We start from the raw sequence: 24,211 nt of genomic DNA, 5'->3' as shown, positions 1-24,211 counted from the left end.
CGGCAGTTATGAGCACTATGAACACCACGCGCATTGTCCTGGAGTATATGCAGAGCCAGGACATGCCAAGGCGAAACCCGGACCAGCCGAGGAGGCGATTGCAGCGCGGCGAAGAGAGTGATGAGGAAATTGACATGGACATAGACCTCTCACAAGGCACAGGCCCCAGCAATGTGGAAATCATGGTGTCACTGGGGCAGGTTCATGCCGTGGAACGCCGATTCTGGGCCCGGGAAACAAGCACAGACTGGTGGGACCGCATCGTGCTGCAGGTATGGGACGATTCCCAGTGGCTGCGAAACTTTCGCATGCGTAAGGCCACTTTCATGGAACTTTGTGACTTGCTTTCCCCTGCCCTGAAACGCCAGGATACCAAGATGAGAGCAGCCCTCACAGTTGAGAAGCGAGTGGCGATAGCCCTGTGGAAGCTTGCAACGCCAGACAGCTACCGGTCAGTCGGGAATCAATTTGGAGTGGGCAAATCTACGGTGGGGGCTGCTGTGATCCAATTTGCCAGGGCAATGAAAGACCTGGTGATATCAAGGGTAGTGACTCTGGGCAACGTGCAGTCAATAGTGGATGGTTTTGCTGAAATGGGATTCCCAAACTGTGGCGGGGCCATAGACGGAACCCATATCCCTATCTTGTCACCGGAGCACCAAGCCACCGAGTACGTAAACCGCAAGGGGTACTTTTTAATGCTGCTGCAAGCCCTGGTGGATCACAAGGGATGTTTCACCAACATCAACGTGGGATGGCCGGGAAAGGTACATGATGCTCGCGTCTTCAGGAACTCTGCTCTGTTTCGAAAGCTGGAGGAAGGGACTTTCTTCCCGGACCAGAAAGTAACCGTTGGGGATGTTGAAATGCCTATCGTGATCCTTGGGGACCCAGCCTACCCCTTAATGCCATGGCTCATGAAGCCGTACACAGGCAGCCTGGACAGGAGTCAGGACCTGTTCAACTACAGGCTGAGCAAGTGCCGAATGGTGGTGGAATGTGCATTTGGACGTTTAAAAGCGCGCTGGCGCAGCTTACTGACTCGCTCAGACCTCAGCGAAAAGAATATCCCCATTGTTACTGCTGCTTGCTGTGCGCTCCACAATATCTGTGAGAGTAAGGGGGAGACCTTTATGGCGGGGTGGGAGGTTGAGGCAACTCGCCTGGCCGCTGATTACGCGCAGCCAGACACCAGGGCGGTTAGAGGAGCACAGCAGGGCGCGGTGCGCATCAGAGAAGCTTTGAAAATGAGTTTTGTGACTGGCCAGGCTACTGTGTGAAACTTCTGTTTGTTTCTCCTTGATGAACCCTCCAACCCCCCCCCCCCCCGATCCAGTTCACTCTACTTCCCTGTAAACCAACCACCCCACCCCATCCTCCCTTCCCCAATTCAAGCACCGCTTGCAGAGGCAGTAAAGTCATTGTTTTTTCACATTCATGCATTCTTTATTAGTTCCTCACAGAAGTAGGGGGATAATTGCCAAGGTAGCCTGGGATGGGTGTGGGAGGAGGGATGAAAAAGGACACACTGCATTTTAAAACTTTAAGTCTTATTGAAGGCCAGCCTTCTGATGCTTGGGCGATCATCTGGGGTGGAGTGACTGGGTGGACGGAGGCCCCCCCACCGTGTTCTTGGGCGTCTTGGTGAGGAGGCTATGGAACTTGGGGAGAAGGGCTGTTGGTTAAACAGGGGCTGTAGCGGCGGTCTCTGCTCCTGCTGCCTTTCCTGCAGCTCAACCATACGCTTGAGCATATCAGTTTGATGCTCCGGCAGACGGAGCATTGACTCTTGCCGTCTGTCTGCAAGCTGACGCCACCTATCGTCTTCAGCCCGCCACTTGCTCTTTTCATCCCGCCATTCAGCCCGCCACCTCTCCTCTCGTTCATATTGTGCTTTTCTCATGTCCGACATTGACTGCCTCCACGCATTCTGCTGTGCTCTATCAGCGTGGGAGGACATCTGCAGCTCCGTGAACATATCGTCCCTCATCCTACGTTTTCTCTTTCTAATGTTCACTAGCCTCTGCGAAGGAGAAACATTTGCAGCTGGTGGAGGAGAAGGGAGAGGTGGTTAAAAAAGACACATTTTAGAGAACAATGGGTACACTCTTTCATTACAAGGTCGCATATTTCGGCTTGCAGGCAGCCATGGTAGGCCACAGTGTTTTGGCTTTTTTAACCTTCTTAACATGCGGGAAAGGTTTCAAACAGCAGCACATTTTCCATATCAAGGATGAATTGGGTTGTCCATTTAAAATGGGTTTTCAATGTAAAAGGAGGGGCTGCGGTTTCCCGATTAACATGCGGCACAAACCCAAGTAAACCACCCCCCCACACACACACACACGATTCTCTGGGATGATCACTTCACCCCTCCCCTCCACCGCGTGGTTAACAGCGGGGAACATTTCTGTTCAGAAGAGCAGGAACGGGCACCTCTGAATGTCCCCTTAATAAAATCACCCCATTTCAACCAGGTGACCGTGAATGATATCACTCTCCTGAGGATAACAAAGAGAGATAAGGAATGGATATTGTCTGCATGCCAGCAAACACCGGGACCATACGCTGCCATGCTTTGTTATGCAATGATTCCAGACTACGTGCTACTGGCCTGGCGTGGTAAAGTGTCCGACCATGGCGGACGGGATAAGGCAGCCCTCCCCAGAAACCTTTTGCAAAGGCTTTGCGAGTACATAAAGGAGAGCTTTCTGGAGATGTCCCTGGAGGATTTCCGCTCCATCCCCATACACGTTAACAGACTTTTCCAGTAGATGTACTGGCCGCGATTGCCAGGGCAAATTAATCATTAAACACGCTTGCTTTTAAACCATGTGTAATGTTTACAAATATTTACAAAGGTACACTCACCAGAGGTCTCCTGTGTGCCCTGAGGGTCTTGGGTGAGTTCGGGGGTTACTGGTTCCAGGTCCAGGGTAACAAACAGATCCTGGCTGTTGGGGAAACTGGTTTCTCCGCTTCCTTGCTGCTGTGAGCTACCTACAGTACCTCCATCCTCATCTTCCTTGTTCCCCGAACCGTCTTCCCTGTGTGTTTCTCCAGTGAGAGAGTCATAGCACACGGTTGGGGTAGTGGTGGCTGCACCCCCTAGAATGGCATGCAGCTCCGCGTAGAAGCGGCAAGTTTGCGGCTCTGCCCCGGACCTTCCGTTTGCTTCTCTGGCTTTGTGGTAAGCTTGCTGTAGCTCCTTAATTTTCACGCGGCACTGCTGTGTGTCCCTGTTATAGCCTCGGTCCTTCATGGCCTTGGAGACCTTTTCTAATACTTTGCCATTTCTTTTACTGCTACGGAGTTCAGCTAGCACTGATTCATCTCCCCATATGGCGAGCAGATCCCGTACCTCCCGTTCGGTCCATGCTGGAGCTCTTTTGCGATCCTGGGACTCCATCACGGTTACCTGTGCTGATGAGCTCTGCGTGGTCACCTGTGCTCTCCACGCTGAGCAAACAGGAAATGAAATTCAAACATTCGCGGGGCTTTTCCTGTCTACCTGGTCAGTGCATCTGAGTTGAGAGTGCTGTCCAGAGCGGTCACAATGAAGCACTGTGGGATAGCTCCCGGAGGCCAATAACGTCAAATTCCGTCCACCCTACCCCAATTCCGACCCGCAAAGGCCGGTTTTATCGCTAATCCCCTCTTCGGAGGTGGTGTAAAGAAACCGGTTTAAAGGACCCTTTAAGTCGAAAGAAAGGGCTTCGTCGTGTGGACGTGTCCAGGCTTAATTTAATTTAACGCTGCTAAAGTCGACCTAAACCCGTAGTGTAGACCAGGCCTCAGTTATCAGTTAAGTACAATGTATATTCCCATTAGTTTACAGTTGAGTCAGTTAATAAAGGTCTAAAAGTCAGACTAAAGGCACTAGAAACATCCTTAACTCTGACTTTCCTATGATTTATTGATGAGATGCCAAACAATATAGGCATATATATATATATATAACTATATTATTGGGTGTTATCTCGGTTCTACCAACAAGGTGGTTTGAGGAGGTGTTCCAGTGCAATATTCTGTGTGGGACTCTCTGATGTTTTTCTGTAATATTGAGATTTTTTTTTATACATAAAGTAAGTGCTGGAAAGTATGTACATGGAACGTGCTGCAGATATCAGAATATTAATACACTGTAGTTAATGAGTTTCATTTAAAGTTCCATTTAGTAGATAATTTGCTAACTGCAATTATGGATTTAAAACAATAAGCTTTCAGTGGGAGGAGCTGTTCTGGAAAAAATAATAAAAACTGACAGGTTGTTAAGCAGCACTAAAAGCTGTAATGGTTTTCAACCTCTCCTACATGTTCCTATGTATTTACCCAGCTACCTATTATTTTTTTATTTGAACACCAGTACTGCTATGTTACAAATGTGCTAGACAGCCAATTATTTCTCTTCGGGGGAGAGGGGGAAATCTCCATTCCTGCTCCCTAGAACTATCACAACCATTCCCACAGCACGGATGTAATGAATTTGGATAGTTCTGCAGTTACCATTCAGCAGTACATTTCCAGCCTTGTCCTGGAAGTCTGTTTGCATTTGGCTACCTAGATGAGACTGAATGAGCAAACAGCTGATTTGCAGTGGTTTTAAAAATATATGTTAATATAAGAAGTCAGGCAGTGGAAATCCAGGGACTATAACTATGACGGTCATATAGCTGATATGCAGAAGTTCCAGAAAATGTTACTTAAGACTATAGCACCACTGCAGATGAGCAGTTTTATAGCCTCCCTGGACAGCAGTGATGTAGAGTGAAAAAAACACTGTATCTAAAAATGAAATGTGATACTTTGCAAAATGTAAAGAGGTATATATTAGTTCCTGCAGGCACCCAAGGCAGCTGCTTCTGAATCAAACTCCGCTTTTCTTCCCCCCCCATAAGAACTTTTTTACCTTTTAATTTAATTAAAATCTCTTCCAAGGAGTTTCTTTTGAACATCCTGGAGCTGCCAATCGTGATACTAGGCAAAGTTTGACAGGCCACACTTTGCTCTCATCTACACACCTGCTCACCTTCAGTGACATCACTAGGGATGTACAGAGTATAAACCACTGGAGAATTTGCCTAGACATGATTAGTAAATGTTGCTTATGGCCTTATTAACCCTTTAAAGTGTCAGTGTAAAAGGGTAATTATATGTATATTGAAAGAGCATGTGCTGCATATCTAAAACTGGCCAAATTAATCCCTCTGTAGCTAACAGCTTTTAAAATTGTAACAATTATATTTATGACAGGAAAAGTTTAAATAAAATATAGATTTAATCAACTTCAAGCGTTCTTTGAAACACATGATTGGGATGATTGTTTTGGGCTACCTGGCAAAAATATAGCTGTTGGAAAATTTTACCAAGAAAAAACAACAACATTCAAATGGAGACTTTCAAAGGGTATGTTGGGACTAAAAGAGAGAGTGAGGCTCTGATAAACATTTACATTATTGCAGAAAATTCATGTTTACCACATTCAAACATACACCACCACTGTGAATTCTTTAGATAATACGTTGAACATAACATCCCTGCAATAACAGTAAGTGTTGGAGTCAATTGACAATAACCCCTTCCACGTGACAGGGGTAGTATCTCTACCCCAACTCCTGTCTGGCCAGCATTCTGGTGTTTTACACCTTTATTATAGTAACAGTTACATTCAGTACAAGAACTAAAATTGCTTATTGTAGTGGGGTAGACTGCCCCATTCCCTGAAAGTGTGGGCTGCAGCAGGCCAGTGCACCTGTGCAGATGGGTAGCCAATTAGAGAAGGACTTATTGGGAGCCAATCAGAGCCCAGATTGGCGGCAGCCAATCAGGGCCAGGCTCAGCCCTATAAAAAGGCTGCTCAGGCCTTCAACAGGGGAAGGTTAGTCTCCAGAGGTAGGAGCCTAGCACCGTGGACAGCGAAATCCTGGCCAGGCTCGGGGAGCAAATGGGATCTCTAGGCTACAGGCCCTGAAGGGGAGGGCCTAGTGTATGCAAGGGGTCATAGGGGAAGCGGACAGATGAGGGGAGAGAAGGAGGACAGCGAGGCTGCTGCCAGAAGGTCTCTGGGCCGGGACCCAGAGTCGAGGGCAGGCCTGGGTCTCCCCCTCTCCCCCCTTCCCACCTTGCAGTACACCCAGCCATCAGCCATAGGTAGCGGCCATCATAGACTACGCCAGATCCCTGACAAGAGGGATTAGACTTTGGGGTGTGTGGTTGGACATGGTTGCTGGGGCGTAGAGAGACTGTTGATCCCCTGCCCCCGGAAGGGGGTGAGGATGGACTAAGGGCACTGCCGGAGGGCAGTGGCTCGAAAAGGACGCCGTGAACTGGTGAGCAACACGGGCTCAGATGCCAACTGAGGGCGAGATGACAGACGGGACACCATCAGGAGGGGGCGCTCCACTGGACAGGGCTAATTCCTGGAGACAACCAGCAGGAGGCACTGCGGTGGTGAGTCCCAACTCTGTCACAATTATGTTTAAGGGTTTTCAAACAGTCACCACTGACTCCATTGAAGTCAATGGGCACAGGTCCCATTTAATTAAATTGAGCAAGAGTCAGTTCTTGATCTGAGATGATGAGTCTAATGCCACGCCCACTGAAATAAATGGCTACCAGGCCCTATTGTGGAGTTGCCAGAGGCAACTTTACCTGTGAAGTCTCAACCACACTTGCATGCTAAGCCCCTCTAACATTGGGTATTTGAGTTGGGCATGAAGAATTCTCAGAGAATTTGGGAATTGCCAAGTTTATGGACATTTATAGGTTACTTAATCAAAAATTGTTTGGGTTTTAAAATTTTACTCTGATGTTTTCAGGCCCCCATATTCTTAATAATATGAACTTTTTCAGAAACCACACTCTACACGGGTATGGGCCTTTACACACTTGCAATAGGGTGAATCTCATGGGTATGAGGCATTTTCTAAGACAGAATTGTTGGGGTATCTTTGTTCTTATGGATTGGAGCCATAGAGTGGGAAAGGTTTGGGTAGAAAACCCATTTTCATTAGCCCGGAAAGTGTTGTGTATGTTTGCTTTTAGTCACTGTAATTCTGGAATACTACAGAATTTCTCCGGGATCAGAGTCTTGGAATATGTGAAGAGCAGCTAAAGTGCAGAAACCAAGGGATGGAGGAAGGTAGAGACTGAGATATCCTGGGGAACAGAGAGAGGAATGGCACTAAATGGGGATGAACACAAGAACAACTTGGTGTTGTGTTCTTTATATGTTCATTTATGTTAAAGTATTCCAAATGCATTATAGTTTTCATTCTAGGTGGTGGGAGTGCATCATATTTCATTTTACCATCAAACTTGCCTGTTATTCATTTCACAAAAAAATAAAGCTTTTGAAACAACATCAGGCTGACAATCGCGTACAGTGATCACCATGAAAAAGACATCATTGCCAACCGATACCACACTGCTGTGCACAGTTATTTTCCCATTCTAAATAAAGGGGTATATCCGATACCATGGGTGTTAACTATTGGGGAGTGGACACTTTTAAATAGTGTCCACTGTGTTCTCCTGATCTAATTTCTTTCACTATGTTTTAAAGAAATGCATTAGAGTTTGGCACAATGTAGACAGACATGGTAAGTCTACAATTATTTCAATAGTGTAAACACCAAGAAGGGAGAACAATTATTCTATCCTACTGCCTTATTCATGTAAATAGTCCTATTGACTATGTATGAGTGTAGCAAACACGATATGGTTCCCATAATAAAAGAGAATAGAACTAGGATTACATTAAGAAAGGGAAAATGCCTTTTGCATCACATATTCAAAAACAATATTCTCCCACCCTCACACAGCACTTGGGAGTTGACAAGTATTTAGGAGGAAATTACAATTGTTTCCTTTTTTAAAATGTATGCAATTATTTTTTTAGAAATAAAATTTTGGGATTCAACAATGTAGGAGAGAGAAAAATAATACACAAATGTGCATGAATCCAGCACAGAGGAGCAAAAGCAGAACAAATCAGAGGCAAATAGAAAGTGTAATGATATTGAGCTAGAAGCAGAATATAAAGCATTCTGTTTTAATGCAGGCCCAGACTGCAGGGACCAACTTTCACCTGCCCCAGTGCAAATGGTGCAGACTCCAACACTCAGGTAGGTTACCCAGAGGACCCCGGCTACACTCCCTTTGCCCCACAGTTCATCAGCCAGCACCAGATCATAATCAGGACTGAAAAGGGATGGGGCATAAGGGGTCTGGTAATTTCTGGCTCCATACCCCCAACTTCAGCTTGGAATTCTGTCACTTTTGGACAACCCCCTAAACATGGAGAAAGATTTCTTTTCTTGCACTCTGGGCCTTGTTCTCTTTCAGCCAGTGGTTGCAACAATTTTAAACGTAGGGCTTGTCTTCACTACAGCGCTAAATGGGCGCCACTGCAATCAATGCAGTGGTGTCGCTTTAGCGGGTCTTTTGAAGATGCACTACGTCAATGGGAGAGCACTCTCCCGTTGACTTCAGTACTATGCAAACAGAGTAACAAAGTCCCTGCTCCCAAATTGTTTAATGGACAAGAAATTCAGGAATTAAGAGAATTATTTTCATCCTTGATAAATTATTGATCCATGTGTATTCTAATCAAATTCTATTGTGTTCAAATACTGAAAAGCCTGAGAAACAGAGCAACATACAAAAAATACACACAAGAACCAAGGGGACTGATTCTCTGCTCTTTCATATGTTTGATGCCATTGGAGTTATGCCTGCATATGACATCAATTAAGTAAAACATTGAAGCATATACTTAAGTCCATCCCTGTTCAGCAGAGCACTTATGCAGCTGCTTATGTTCTACTGAATCCAATAGGATTTGCACATATCATGTGCTAAAGTACTTTGCTGAATAGGGATAAGCTTCTGAATTGGGGACAAAACCAATATATTGGCGTGGAGAATCACCCAGTGTTTTTTCTCTGCATTTTAATAGAATATATGATTTACTGCATAGCAACAAAAATCCCTATTGGTCAAGAATATGCTCATAATAAATGGCTATTGCAGCGGGTCACATCTTTTAGTAAATAATATATTGCAGCAATGATTTACTGTGAATATATTTCAAGGTACTAGAGATTATCATGTAGATTGAATATATATCACGCACACTAAATGCCAAGAAAATATTTTTAATTAAACCTTTCCAGTTGCTTCATATTTGTAAATATATATTATGTTAAGTGACCTACCTTGTCTTCTGGTGTCACTGCTGTAGGATGGCACAAGTGTCTCATTATTAAACATTTATATTCTGGTAGTCCCTCGAGGCCAGGAACCCATTGTGCTAGGTGCTGTATAAACATATAGAAAATAACAGTCCTTGCCCAAGAGAGCTTAGAATATATAAATTAAGCAATCATTTTAACAAACTACTTATTTGGAATCATCTGAATTGATTCACCACCTTCTATTATGGAAAAGATTAAAGACCAGTTACCCTGATTGACTAGCCTTAGAATGTGTGCTTGTATAATGACCACTGACATGGAACTGCTTACTGTTAAGGTCAAAAGACTTTGCAAGTTGTGATAGTGACACCCTTAGACAAAGGCACCTACTTTCTAATGTGTTGGGGGGGGGGGAGGCCTCTGTCCCAGGCCTGCCCCCACTCCACCCCTTTCCCCAAGGGCCCATCCTCACCCCACATCTTCCCACCCTGTTCTGCCCTCTACTGAGAATGCCCCGCCCTCTCGCCTCCCTCTGCAGTGCCTCCTGCATGTCACAGAACAGCTGACCCGTGGCAGGTAGGAGGTGCTGGGGAGGAGCAGGATATGCTAATTAGCGGGACCGCCAGCGGGCAGGAGGCGCTGTTGGGGGGAGGACAAGGCACTGATAGGGAGGCTGCTAGTGGGTGCTAAGCTGAGCACCTATGGAGTCAGTGCCTATGCCCATAGAGCTTCTTATGCAGGCTCCACAAAGTAAGCAAAATTCAGCTGTTGAAGTTATATATGGCAAGTATAATACCCGGTCTCAGAAACTTTCATCACACCAGAATAGTTCAATTTAGGATACACAGTGCTAACAAGTCTTTGCAATACTTTGCCTTTCTCCCTTGATAGTGAGGTGTATCAGGCTGGATGCAGGAAGTGAACAATAGTCTATTTACTTATTTACAAATGGATTCATTGTGTCAAAAATTAAATCTGACACTTCTTGCATTGGGACATAATATATGTAAATTCACTCAACATGAATTTTTATTAGAGGTATTATTATATTATAGGTATTAGAACAAGGTTTTGTGCTATATTAATATGGTTTAATTGGCCCATTTTACTGGATGTGTTCTTTGTTCCTATATATAATATAAAAAAATCAGAAAAATAAACAACCTAGGGAAATATGCCTTGCAGTGATAGACTCAAGGGGCTCATTTATTTAAGCTTAACAAAGAGAAGGTTAAAGGGTAACTTGGTCACAATCTAAGTACCTACATGGGAATATGACAATGGGTTCTTCAGCCTAACAGTCAAAGATCCAATGGCTGGAAGTTGAAGCTAGACAAATTCTGACTGGAAATAAGGTGCACATTTTTAACAGTGAGGATAATTAACCATTGGAACAACTTACCAAGGGGTTGTGGTGGATGCTCTATCACTGGCAAATTTAAAATCAAGTTTCAATGTTTTTCTAAAGATATGCTCTAGTTCAAATTGGAATTAATACAGATAAATGTTATACAGGAGGTCAGACTAGATGATCACAATGGTCCATATAGGCCTTATAATTAAGGCTATAATTTAGTCATGGGCATTTTTAGTAAAAGTAGGCAGGTCACGGGCAATAAACAAAAATTCATGGCCTGTGACTTGTCCATGACTTGTACTATAAATAGCCCTGACTAAATCTTGGGTGCGCTGGTGGGCTCCAGGGTACTGCAAGTGCGCTGGGTTAGAAGAAGTGGCAGGATCCAGGCTTCCCAATCCTCCCAAATGTGGGAGCGTAGCCATCCTTTCCCAAGCAAAGGGGTAAATGTACATCCCTGCATCTCCTGGCAGTATTCTACCAGCTTGAGACACAGTTCTTCCTGGAAATAGCCTGGGTTGTTGCACTCCCACATTGCTCCAGGCTACAATACCTTCAAGGCACAAACAAGGCCTGTAAGCATTCATAATATAAGGGGGATGGTATTAATATATATTTTAAAATTCATTATATATTTTGTGTTACTATTTCAAGAACTAGAAAGAAAGAACAAGATTTTCACTGCAATTCTTCCATTTCAACCATGCCCACCACCTTTTATAGCACTTTGGGGGCTAAATTCTCATTTTGTATGGTATATTCCTCTGTAAATCTGCAGAAGAAACCCAGCTGTTGGATGTATGGACTTAAAGCCTAATTACAGCAAACTACATCCAACTCTGCTGCAGTTTTACAGCACATTGATGAATTTCAACGGCAGGAGACACTTCTTGTGTGTGGAGTTTAATATCAGCTGAGTTGCAGTCTTGCACGATTATTCTCCTGGGACCTCTTCTCAGCAGAAATACAGTTGTTATAACAAGTAACACATCTACTATATTTCAGCTGTGCAATGCACAATAGCTGCATATGTGAAATTACTAATGCATCATTATCTACTTATATGTTTTTTTCCCTTTCTAAAAAAAAAAAAGGTTGAGTACCTTATAGCAAGAAGCACCACTGAAGAAATCAGGGACAATGAATGAAAGTTTTTGGCAAAATTGGCAGCAGGATTCTAGTTAACACAAGTGAATTCATGTGTCTCTAAGAGACTTGTAGAATTTTCATTAATTTCAGAATCTTTTTGAGCATACAGAGTATGGATTTTTAAGAGAACCATTTAGAGTTAAACATTGAATAGCTACAAAAATGCAGCCTCCTATTCTGATCATGTCCAGATGATCCAAACCCAACTTTCATACAAATTTCCCCAGCCTTAATTTTCTTATGAGCTTCAGCCTCCTGCGTTTCCAGACTTGTTCCTGGAGTTTGGTCTGAATTTCTTTTTCCTAATCAGAATGAGTTAATGGTACATAGCACTTCCTTGCCCACCCATATATATTTCCAAAATTACCCATCATTTGTATTTCTTTGTATTTAAAAATGAGGTGATAAAATCTTATGAAGATGCGTAGGTGTCCTGACAATTACTCTTTCAAGAACATAATGACCATACAGCACCATTTAAAAAAAAAAGCACATGAACTCAGTAATGTGGTTGGGCTGTGTTAAACAATCAAATGGTAATAAATTAACTCAGCCCTCTAGTAAATCGAAGCAACAAAAAAACTCCTTTCCACCTCTCATTACCTTCAGAAAAATACCCTCAACCTTTCTCCAAAACCCTATAAAATTAATTTTATGAGTGTGAGTCATTACTGAGAGTTTTAATGTTGTGGGAAGCACAGCCTGCATAGAATTATAGGACTGGAAGTGACCTCAAGAGGTCATCTAGCTCAGTACCCTGCAGTCATAGCAGGACTAAGTATTAACTAGACATTCCCTGATGGGTATTTGTCTAACCTGCTCTTAAAAATGTCCAATGATGGAGATTCCACAACCTCTCTGGACAATTTATTCCAGTGCTTAAGTACCCTGACAGTGAGGATTTTTTTTTTTTTTTTTTGGCTAATGTTCAACCTAAGCCACCACAGGTGCAGTTTAAGTTAATTGCTTTCAGAGGTTAATGAGAATTTTTCTCCCTCCTCCTTATAACAACCTTTTATGTACTGGAAAACTGTTATCATGTCTACCCTCAGTCTTCTCTTCTACAGACAAAAATAACTAATATTTTTAGCCTTTCCTCATAGATCATGTTTTCTAGACCTTTAATCACTTTTGTTGCTCTTCTCTGGACTTTCTTCAATTTGTCCACATCTTTCCTGAAATGTGGCAACCAGAACTAGACACAATACTCCAGTTGAGGCCTAATGAGCACAGAGTAGAGTGGAAGAATTACTTCTTCTGTCTTGCTTACAAAACTCCTACTAATGCATCCTAGAATGATGTTTGATTTTTTGCAACAGTCTTACATTGTTGACTCATATTTAGCTTGTGATCCACTGTGACGCCCCATATCCCTTTCTGCAGTACTCTTGCCTAGGCAGTCATTTCCCAAGTTGTATGTGTGCAACTGATTGTTTCTTCAAAGTGAAGTACTTTGCACATGGTAACCAATCACCTTTTACCAAATGGAGGGTCGAAGACTTGAAATGACTCTGTGCTTTATACTTCTTGAGAGAAAAGCCAGCATCTAAAAATCAGCCTCTAGAACAAGTGAAAAATGTATAGGAAATATTGGAACCAATTCACTTCTAGACAATGAGAGCTATTGTAATAATTGGGAGCCAGCATGCCTAATTTAATTGTTAGCCTCATTGCTAAAGGGTGGGTAAACGTTCATGAATTGTTACATTCATCTGTTATAGAAAATTGCTTAAGAACAAATAATGAAGATAGAAAGACTGCATTATTTTAAATAGTAAGGGTTTACTGATACCACTCAGGGACTCTGTTAAGCTTATGACTGGTAAACAAGAGAAGACAACCAGAAATGAATAAACAAAAACTGGTGAAGGAGACAGACCTGACCAGTCTAACCAGATGATGTCCTTGACTGGGGAGGTGAGCCAGGATCCAGAGCAACCCAACCTGCCAGCCTAAAGCACCTATCCCTGACTGTACAGACACCCGCATCCTGAGAACATCAGCAAAAGCTGCATTTCTCCCATCTTTACTATGCTATCTCTTCTCTCCCTTTGTGTTTTCCTGTTTTGTCTAAAGCAGGAAAGTGGCTATCATTCCCAACTCAGAATTGAAATACAGAACTAATCTTTTCTTCCCCACCCAGAAGGATTGTGACTGAATAAGAGATTTGAACAAATATTCACTGTATCCAAAAGGATTTTGATTATGTATGTTTTGCATAATCATTTCAATTTCAGTTTCAATTCTCTTTGCCTCATTTTGATTCCTTTCCTTTTGTCTGTTTCAATCAATAAACATCTAATCTTTAACATGACTTCTCTAATCTGTTTGGAACTAAGCTGACTGAGGTCTCTGTATACCAAATCCCAAACCTTATTTAAAACTGTTTAATATTTGATAGTTTCAGGCTCATGTTAATAACTCTGGGTCCATTTATTCTACCTAAATTAATACAACAAACCTTAATGATGGCAAGGCCTCCTAGAAAGTCTGTATAGTGGAGGAAGGCAGCCAGAGGAAGGATGGTCTAGACAAGAAAAAAGACTCTCTAGTGCTTCAGGTACTAGCCTAGACATGGGAGATCTAAGTTCAATTTCCTGCTCCTCCATGGACTTTCAGTGTGACCTTTTACAAGTCACTTTGCCTCTCTGAACCTCAATTCCCAATCTGTAAAATGGGGATAATAAAAATGCCTCCCTACCTCACAAGGGTGTTGTAAGGATACATGCGTTAAAGATTATGAAGCACTTTGAGTTTCTCCTGAGGAAAAGTGCTGTATAAGAAATAGGTGGCTTTTGATTATTATTGTGTTCTTATATGGCCCTTATCGTCATAGTGTCCAAGTACTCAAGCCTCTGTGGCCATGCTGCTGTTTTTAGTGCAGAAGGTAGTGCATGTCTGTCTAGCTGGGCTGGGAAGCATGCTCCCAACTGCTGTGAAGACATACCCTAGTTTAGAATCAGTAAAAATATTTTTATCTCGCATGGTTTCAGAAAATATCTGCCACACCCAGTAGCTTTACCCTTGGATTCTCAAAAATGTTGTCTTTGCACTCGGGGCAGTCTAATTACCAATCTGCACCAGATACACAGTGAACCTTTGGGGCAACAGGTTAAGGTAGTGATTGCTCTCTTTCATTCTCTTTGCATAAATTTAAAATCATAGGTTCTGTTCTGTTTACTTGTTAATTAAATACACGCCGATTACCACTGATCTGAAATGTTACCTGAATGGTTTGAATACTGTATTTAATAACATTAAAGAGCAGACATTTATTCAATAAGTGAAAAGGTCAAGAACCAATATCTTTAGCTTTTGTTAAATGTATCGCATGACAGAGCTAGGAACAAAGAGTGACACACAAGACAGGCAAAGTACTTCACTTGAAAAGAACATAGTACTAACACAAGTATTAATAGTAAGGATGGAGGAGAGAAATGGTACTGAAGTATAAAAACAAATTTTCTAGGAATGTAATTACTAAAATGTTATAATTTATTCATAGATAAATTATATAATACACTGTTTACAGCACTGTATAAATATGTGGTGATATTTACAGTACATCTATAATATAATACACCTATGATATGTAGTGCTGAGGTAAGACAATGTGAGAAGAAAATGGAAGAAAAGCAGGGGAGGAGACAGGGATCAGAATTTGGTTAGGCAGGCCAGGATTCAGAGTGGGCAATGACTTATTCCAAATGAGAGCAGGAATAAATTACACTATCCATTGCCTCTGGATATCATGTATGAGGACCACATGAGTTGCAGGAGTTCATCCATTTTACTACCACATACTGTCTGTGCTCAACCATATATTGAAACAGGTTTGAGGTGTTTTTTAAGGAAAATACTACCATAAAGCAGTAGAGATCTGACTCTGGTTTTCACTAAAGACACATCCTTTAGTCTTAAAATATGATACTATATTTGAGAGGTGATGCACACACCTATGAGGACAGCAATTTATCAGAAAGAGAGATATGGTGGCTAGAAATGCAGGTAACCATCGGAGATTCATGCTCAGCAAATTTAAAAACATAGATCATTGGAAGAATAGTCACAAATATAGGGAAGGAGAGACAAGAAATGAAGAGGGGAGACACCAGTTTGATTAGGTATGAGCTTCCAAAGTGATACAGCAAAAACAACAAATGGCCAGTGCTGTTTTGGATTATACATGCAAAGGGATCATGCCATGCAGCAAGGTGGTTTCAGCTCCTCTCTATACTGCAGTGATGAGAATACATCTAGAATATCACGTTCCATTATGAATACCCTAAAGTTAAAGGAACTAAATAGGCATGGATTGGCTGGAAGAATTCCACTGAGTTCAGTGAAGTTACCCTGTGACTCAATATGGCCCACTGATAGTCTACGAATATTTGAAAGGTATAAGCACTAAGGAGAGATGTATTTAGGATGGTATCAGTGGATTCTGCTATTAATAATTGGATTAAAGAAAAGGAACATTCAGGTTCAATATAAAACCATTAACAATAAAGTGTATTAGACCTCCTGAAAGTGTCTCTCTTAAAATTCTTTAAAACTAGACTGGATGAGCACTAGTAAATGAACTGTAGGGAACAATCCTTCATTGGCAGGTGGTTGGGTTATATAACCTAATGAGAGCTGCTCAAGTTTTTCTATCCAAATATTTTTTCCATGAAATCTTTGGCCAAAATGTTTTTGGTTTACCATTTCTTTGGCGTTGATAAACAAATTCTGAGAAGTTTTATTTTGGTAAAGATTTTTTTAAAATAGTACAAAAACTTGGCATTTTTCACCCAACTCTAATTAATCTTCCCTATTTATACAATAGATTCTGTAATTATAGAAGTAACAGAACCAAAGGGGATCATTCCACAATCAATATGCAAGAGATGAGAGGCTAAAGATAACTTCCATAAGCGTTATCCAATATAAAACCCTTCTACATGAAGGAGAGGAAACTTCTTCAAAAAGTTATGATGTCAAAGAAAAAAAATCCCCAGGGGCCAAATCCATCCCTGGTATAATTCCATTTAACACAGGTTGAAGTTTGGCCCCATATGTACAGTTTGTAGTTCAAGAAGATCCAGACACTTGACAAAATGTAGGGTGACCAGAGAGCAAGTGTGAAAAATTGGGACGGGGTGGGAGGTAATAGGTGCCTATATAAGAAAAAGCTCCAAATATCGGGACTGTCCCTATAAAATCAGGACATCTGGTCACCCTAACAAAATGTGATGTTCTTTACTACTGCATTTTAAATGAATACTCTACAAAGCTTTCAGGGGTAAAAGTATGTGGGAGAACAAGACTACCTTTTCCTCCTAGTATTCACTATTCATTTTGTTGTCTATTTTTGTTTCAGTGCAAACCATTCTCCCTTTTATCATGTCTAACAGTATGTCAAGTGATATATCTATTTGTTTAAAAAATAACTCAAAAATAAGAATTCCAATCTTTTACACTGTGCTAGCACATTGTGAGCAAAGAAGCAGAAGCAGGCAATGAGCCGGTACATCTCTACTAAATAAGCACTTAATTCACAAATAAAATATTACTTCTGCCAGTTATTTTACTTATAATAGTTGCCTCCAGCAACAGTTGTTTCCAGCAGAACTTTGGTAGTGAGACATTCTAGAATTTGATATGGAACAAATTAAATGTAGTTTCAGATGATTAAACCTGGCTTTTTATGTGCTGCATATACCAAAAAAAAAAAGGCCCTTATAATTCATCTAAAACACAATCTAACTGCCATTAATCTTGTATCACAAGATAATAAGCAGATCCACTATGAATGCTGGGTGAGTTAGAGGCTTAGAAGGAAACTGTAATAGGTGTGATGACATGCATACAAAATCATTTGTGAGGAAAATTTTTATAAGATACGGCAGCAATGAAATGGCAAGATAAAAGAGAAAGAAAGAAGCAACATTAGTATGGGATGAGTAATGATGCTACTATAAGAGCATGTCAACAGCATACGATTATCACCTGAAATTCAAATAAAAGTGGGGTGGCAGGAGAGGAGCTCTCGATAGCATCATTTGATGGGAAGTAAGAACGTCCAATATAGAGTAAATTATTGAAGTATAAACATGTTAATTAGTTAATTACTATATATAAATCATATTAGAGATGTATCTTGGCAGATGCAGGTGCTTATCTTCCCAAAGAAAAAGTTTTTCTGCTTTCAGGCTAGAGTTTGGATGGCTCAGGATATTAGGCAAGGAACATTTAACCTTTATATCACTTTTTAATCCAGCCCAGCTCTGTAATGATGTACCTTTTCTTGACTGTCCCAAGGTTGTCAGTCTGACACCTCATGAACATTAGCTTACTTGAAAATAATACTAGAATTGAATAGGGAAAACTAAAGGTGAAAGGAAAGGTTCAGGGAACACATGGGTATTGCTAGGGTAACCATCCATCTCTACAGGAAGAAGGCAATCCAGGGTGGGTTGTGACGTGTTGATTTTTGTTAGAATTCCAAAGCAAAGACAATACATTTTCAAAATAATAAATAACTCTGGTTCAGCTAAAACCTTCAAAGTTTGAGGTCAAATGTAGTAATTGTATTATATAGGCCTATCACTGTTATCAATATATTTTTTACTCTTAGTTTTACAATAATTGTAAGGGGGTCCCAAACATTTTTTACTTCAAGTAAAGAGTTGCCAAACTGAAGAAGCTGAAGAGCACTGGGGTAGCATTTCATTCACAGTGATAGAGCAAACTGCCCTTCTTTATAGTCATATAGGCTACATCTATACTTGCATGCTTTCCTGGATACTTGTCTCTGTACTACTTGCATATGTATCCCATACCCACACCGAGGGTCCACATATGCTGTACTGGGAAGGGGTATATACTATGCACTGGCATATACTCATGTCCACACTGCCCTTTCTCAGTACATGATGGTAGCACTACCATTTCAGGGGTAGTTTCCCAGAGTACTGTGCATTACAAGAGAGACTCTGGGAACCATCTTCCTGCATGCTTCTGGTTCTGTACTCTACCTTCACACATCTGGCAATGGCAGTTCCCTGTTCTCTGTCCCTTCTGCCTAACTGCATTGAAGAAATGGAGCAAGTCCATAATGATGCGGTTGTGTTCCTGCTACTGCTGCAGGGCATATGTTCATGTGATGCAGTACTCAATACTGGACAGAATGGATACAGAAAAATTTGAGAAGCTGAAGACAGCTGTTCAAGAGGGTGAATGAAAATCCACTGGGTGGATGAAAATCCACATGGAAAAGATGTGTTGAATGCCAGGATCACAATGGAATGCCCATGCATGGACTGTTGTTTCTGGTCCTGGATAACCAGCATGGTGTGTGGGACCACATCATCTTGGTAACCTGGGATAACAATCAATGTCTGCAGGACTTCTGAATTAGGAAGTAGAAATTCATGGAGTTGTATGAGCAGCTTGCACCAACCATCCCGCACCAGACAACTCATTTTCAGAAACCCATTTGTAACAGGGTGCTGGCCAAACAGGCACTGAACCAGCCCATTAGCTCAGAAACTGCTAGCATAGCTCCCTTAAAGGGCAACTGACTGGAGCTGGCAGGGTGTGGCTCATTAAAGGAGCCTGAGAGCAATCACCTGTGAGCCTGCTGAGAGGAAGGCCTATAAAGCTAGCAGGAAGGAAGTAGGAGGGTGGAACAGGAAAGTGAGGTGTGAGGGGCTGTTGCTCCCAGCTAGCTGTAAGAGCAAGCTGTTCCCTAAGGGGCTACCTGACTGATATCGTACATCGAGTTGTATATAGATGGTGGTGGGAATAAACACAGGGAAATAAACAGACACTGGGTTGCAAAATAAGAAGTCTCCGGCTAATTTGTACAGTGAGCAAGGAAGTGCTTGTCTACACCATTCCAGTACAGAAGTGGGTGACTGATGCCCTATGGAAGTGGCAACACCTGACATCTACTTGTCACTTGCAAATCAGTTTGGTGTTGGGAAGTCAACTGTTGGGGTCGGGGTTTTATTGATTTGTCAGGCTATTAATGCTGAAATCTACCCAGAGGTGGCTGCCATAACTGAAGTCCCTGAAATTATAGTGGGATTTCAGAGAATGGGGTTTCCAAAACCCATCATGATACCCTTTCAAGGGTTTCACTATACTAGTGTGGTTTCAGGATACCCAAGGACATGGCATTTCTGTTCAATAAGCAACAAGTAGTTCAAACACAACATGCCTTTTATTAACACAGAAATACTTATTGCAGTAAGCTAAAAGCACCCCAAATCACACTTACATACAACCAGAGGTGATGCTGAATTGGTCGTGATGCTGAATTGGTCGTCCATGGGTCGTCTGGGGAGAATGATTTGTGAAAGCGGCTCTTGCTAGCAGTTCTCAAGCAGCATCTTCTCTCTTTCTCTGTAGTTTCCTTGCTCTTGTTTATCTTTATAGTTAAGACTTTGGACGCACAACAACATTGTGGTTAAGCACTTGCTGCTACACTTGATGTCATGACAAGCTTCCTTACCACAGTCTGCATTTTTCACAAAAATTGTTGCCCCAGCTCGATGTCTATGTGATCTGCTGCTTTCAGTTAATGATGGTAAGGGTTTCAAAATAGTTACTCTTGTTTTCTGCTATCAGCAGCAAGGACCATCAATGGAACACATATCCCAATACTTTGTCCACAAAAATGGTAAGTGAATATGTGAACTGTAATGAAGAACAGGAGTACTTGTGGCACCTTAGAGACTAACAAATGTATTAGAGCATAAGCTTTCGTGGACTACAGCCCACTTCTTCGGATGCATATAGAATGGAACATATATTGAGGAGATATATATACACACATACAGAGAGCATAAACAGGTGGGAGTTGTCTTACCAACTCTGAGAGGCCAATTAAGAGAAAAAAAACTTTTGAAGTGATAATCAAGCTAGCCCAGTACAGACAGTTTGATAAGAAGTGTGAGAGTACTTACAAGTGGAGATAGAGTCAATGTTTGTAATGGCTCAGCCATTCCCAGTCCTTATTCAAACCGGAGTTGATTGTGTCTAGTTTGCATATCAATTCTAGCTCTGCAGTCTCTCTTTGGAGTCTGTTTTTGAAGTTTTTCTGTTGTAATATAGCCACCCGCAGGTCTGTCACTGAATGACCAGACAGGTTAAAGTGTTCTCCCACTGATTTTTAATATTTTGATTCCTGATGTCAGATTTGTGTCCATTAATTCTTTTGCGTAGAGACTGTCCGGTTTGGCCAATGTACATGGCAGAGGGGCATTGCTGGCACATGATACCAATGTGATATATGCCATCATGTGCCAGCAATGCAAAAAGTTTTTTTTCTCTTAATTAATTGGCCTCTCAGAGTTGGTAAGACAACTCCCACCTGTTTATTCTCTCTGTATGTGTGTATATATATCTCCTCAATATATGTTCCATTCTATATGCATCCGAAGAAGTGGGCTGTAGTCCACGAAAGCTTATGCTCTAATAAATTTGTTAGTCTCTAAGGTGCCACAAGTACTCCTGTTCTTCTTTTTGCGGATACAGACTAACACGGCTGTTACTCTGAAACCTGAACTGTAATGGTTACTATTCCCTTGTTCTCCAAGGCTTAGTGGACCACTGAGTTAGGTTCATGAACACCAACATTGAACACATGGGTAAGGTTCATGATACTAGTATGCTCAGAAGGTCAGGATTGTATTATGGGCAGTTGGGGAGAAGTGACTTCATTTTGCAGAAACAAAGTGGAGTCCTTCATCAGATGCATGGAGTGGAAAATACAGGAGCAGGTATAAACACTTGGTAAGGTAACTCCCATCCTTTCATGTATTTATACCTGCTCCTGTATTTTTCACTCCATGCATCTGATTAAGTGGGTTCTAGCGCACGACAGCTTCTGCCCAAATAAATTTGTTAGTCTCTAAGGTGCTACAAAGACTCTTCATTGTTTTTGCTAATATAGACTAACATGGCTACCACTCTGAAACCAGAAACAAAGTGTTTCTGTACAGTATTTTTCTTCCCCCAGTTATTTGGGGGATCCCATGTACCGCTCCTAACTTGGGTCATGAAGCTGCACCCTGACACTGCTGACCCAAGAAAAAGCAAATTCAACTGTAGGCTGCGTAGCTACAGGATGGTGATGGAATGTGCCTTTGGGTATCTCAAAGCTATTGGTGATGCCTGAGAACCCATCTGGGTGCCAGTGTAGTCAACACAGTTTGTATTATGGCATGCTGTGCCTTGCATAACATACGTGAGGCTAAAGGGGAGCACTTCCAGTGCAAGTGGGCACAGGACAGACCTGCTTTATAGGCAGCTGGATCCCACTTATGTGCACGCTGCTCCTGCTTCCCAGGGAGCAAGGAAAGTTTGTGACGATATTTGCTTGCACACTGAATCAGAGTGGAGCCAGAAGTATTGTGATGCTATGGTGCTGCTGTAAAAGGTCAATAGAACATGATCACATACATGTGTTGAGACAAGGTTCAGTGGGTTTCGATCCCTGGCAGCTGATGTTATTGTACTAACTGAAAGCAGACAATTGGTGAGAGCTCTCAATTTTAATACCTTTGGCTGTGGTTTTGTGTTGCAGAGAATGTATACACACTTTAATGGAATCATTGAGCAATGTCTTTGTTATACGTTAACAGTTCTGTTTCAGGGTGCTTTATGAGGAGCACTTAAGCATTGCTAAAGTAATTTTAAACCAGTTCTGTAAGGTTTTGGGAGGGCTTCACGTATGCCTTCTTCATAATATTTTCTGACATCGCTGCTCACAGCATCTACAGGTGCTATTCATGAGTACTCCTACCATAGCAAGTGGTAACTGGTGGGAGCGTATGGGTTGTAAAAGCATCATTCAGTTTCTGATATCTTCACTGTTAATTTACTTTTGCTTTCTTTGTCTGAACTGACAATTAAGTCATTAACAAAGCCATAAAGCCATTTCTGTTAACTTCTCTTCTGATTTTCATTCTGGTGCTTTGGACAGTATCAGTTATTTCACAGTTTAGTTTTATTGTAATGAACCCTGTTTTATTTTTCTTTAACATTAGGAAACTCATTTTGAGAAGAAAAGGGGCATAGGAGGGACAGAAATCATTGTATTTCTTTGGCACCACACATTTAAAGTAATCACAGTCAGATGCTGTAAACCCTGGTGACTCATTCCTAACATGGAAAATATCATGTTAATCATACTCAGAGTGCAAGGTGCACACACAAGTGCAGTGAACAGTAACTATTATTTACAAATGTACATCGAACAGAGTGCTAAAATGGTTTTTAACTCACACAAATGAACCCCAAAATGGTTACTTTCCTTGCTGTTGTCTCTGGGGGCCTAATATCTGGATGATTTCCCAACTTACAGCATGGTTTAGTGACAACCATACAACACAATTCTCATAACTTCATATGCATTAATGATAAACATATATGGATAGAAAAATGACTTTCAGCAGATCATGCATCCAAAGAAGTGGGCTGTAGTCCACGAAAGCTTATGCTCTAATAAATTTGTTAGTCTCTAAGGTACCACAAGTACTCCTGTTCTTTTAGCAGATCATAACGTTTCCCCTGATACCTCACATGGCCTGCTTTATATGCAATATCACAATTATATACAGATGCGGAATATGGGGGTTACAGAATGCTCCTCCATGGTATAGAATGTCACACATCCATCCAGCCCCAACTGTCCCCACCCTACATTGCCAGAAAGGCCAGCTCCTATATCCAGCAAACAGTATGAAAATGACAGGGAAACAGAGTCATATCACAAGTGTATTTTTTCCCTGAACTTTTGGAGTAACACAGGAAGCCAGTAGCTTTTCCACTGCCAAGGGATACAACATTGTGTTTGTGGAAGTGCCAGAGTGGGTGCTTCACTATCCCCACCTCTCCCAGCTCTTGCAGAGTGGCTCAGCACAGAAAGAGGACAGACACTGGAGAGTGGGAACAGTAGTACACATTTGCAATGGTCACAGCAAACATGGACTACCCTGACTTTCCTCAGACAACCAAATGGTTCCATTTCCCTTTCCAGACTAGGCAGGTCTGCACCCCAGTCGCCAACCACCCATTTATGCATGGTTCCTATTTGCAAGGTGAAGGAAGGATGGAGAAGCAGTTTGGGGTCTTGGAGCAACCAAAGGCTCTTTCAGAACCTGCTCCCCCCAACCTCCCTCCCTATTCTGCACTACTCAGGGATTATTGTTTTCAGAGTACTGGCTGAGAAATGTATAGACACAGGGACTCAGTGAGTGCTCCTTAATAATCCATTATATCTTCTGATAAATGCTTTACAGTGGTTCAGTAATTTAGATGCATGCCTTGTTCAGGAACAAGTCAGGGTGGAACAGGGGCACGTTTAGCAAGATATGTATTACTGGAGCAAGAGGAGAGATTTCCAAGGAATGTGTAGTGGGGCCAGGGCCGGCTCCAGGGTTTTGTCCATCCCAAGCAGCCAAACAAACAACAACAACAACAGCTGTGATCGCGATCGTGATCTGTGGCAGCAATT

This window comes from Malaclemys terrapin, chromosome 3 (assembly GCF_027887155.1).
Source record: "Malaclemys terrapin pileata isolate rMalTer1 chromosome 3, rMalTer1.hap1, whole genome shotgun sequence".
Lineage (NCBI taxonomy): Eukaryota > Metazoa > Chordata > Testudines > Emydidae > Malaclemys > Malaclemys terrapin.
This window is presented reverse-complemented; position numbering follows the sequence as displayed.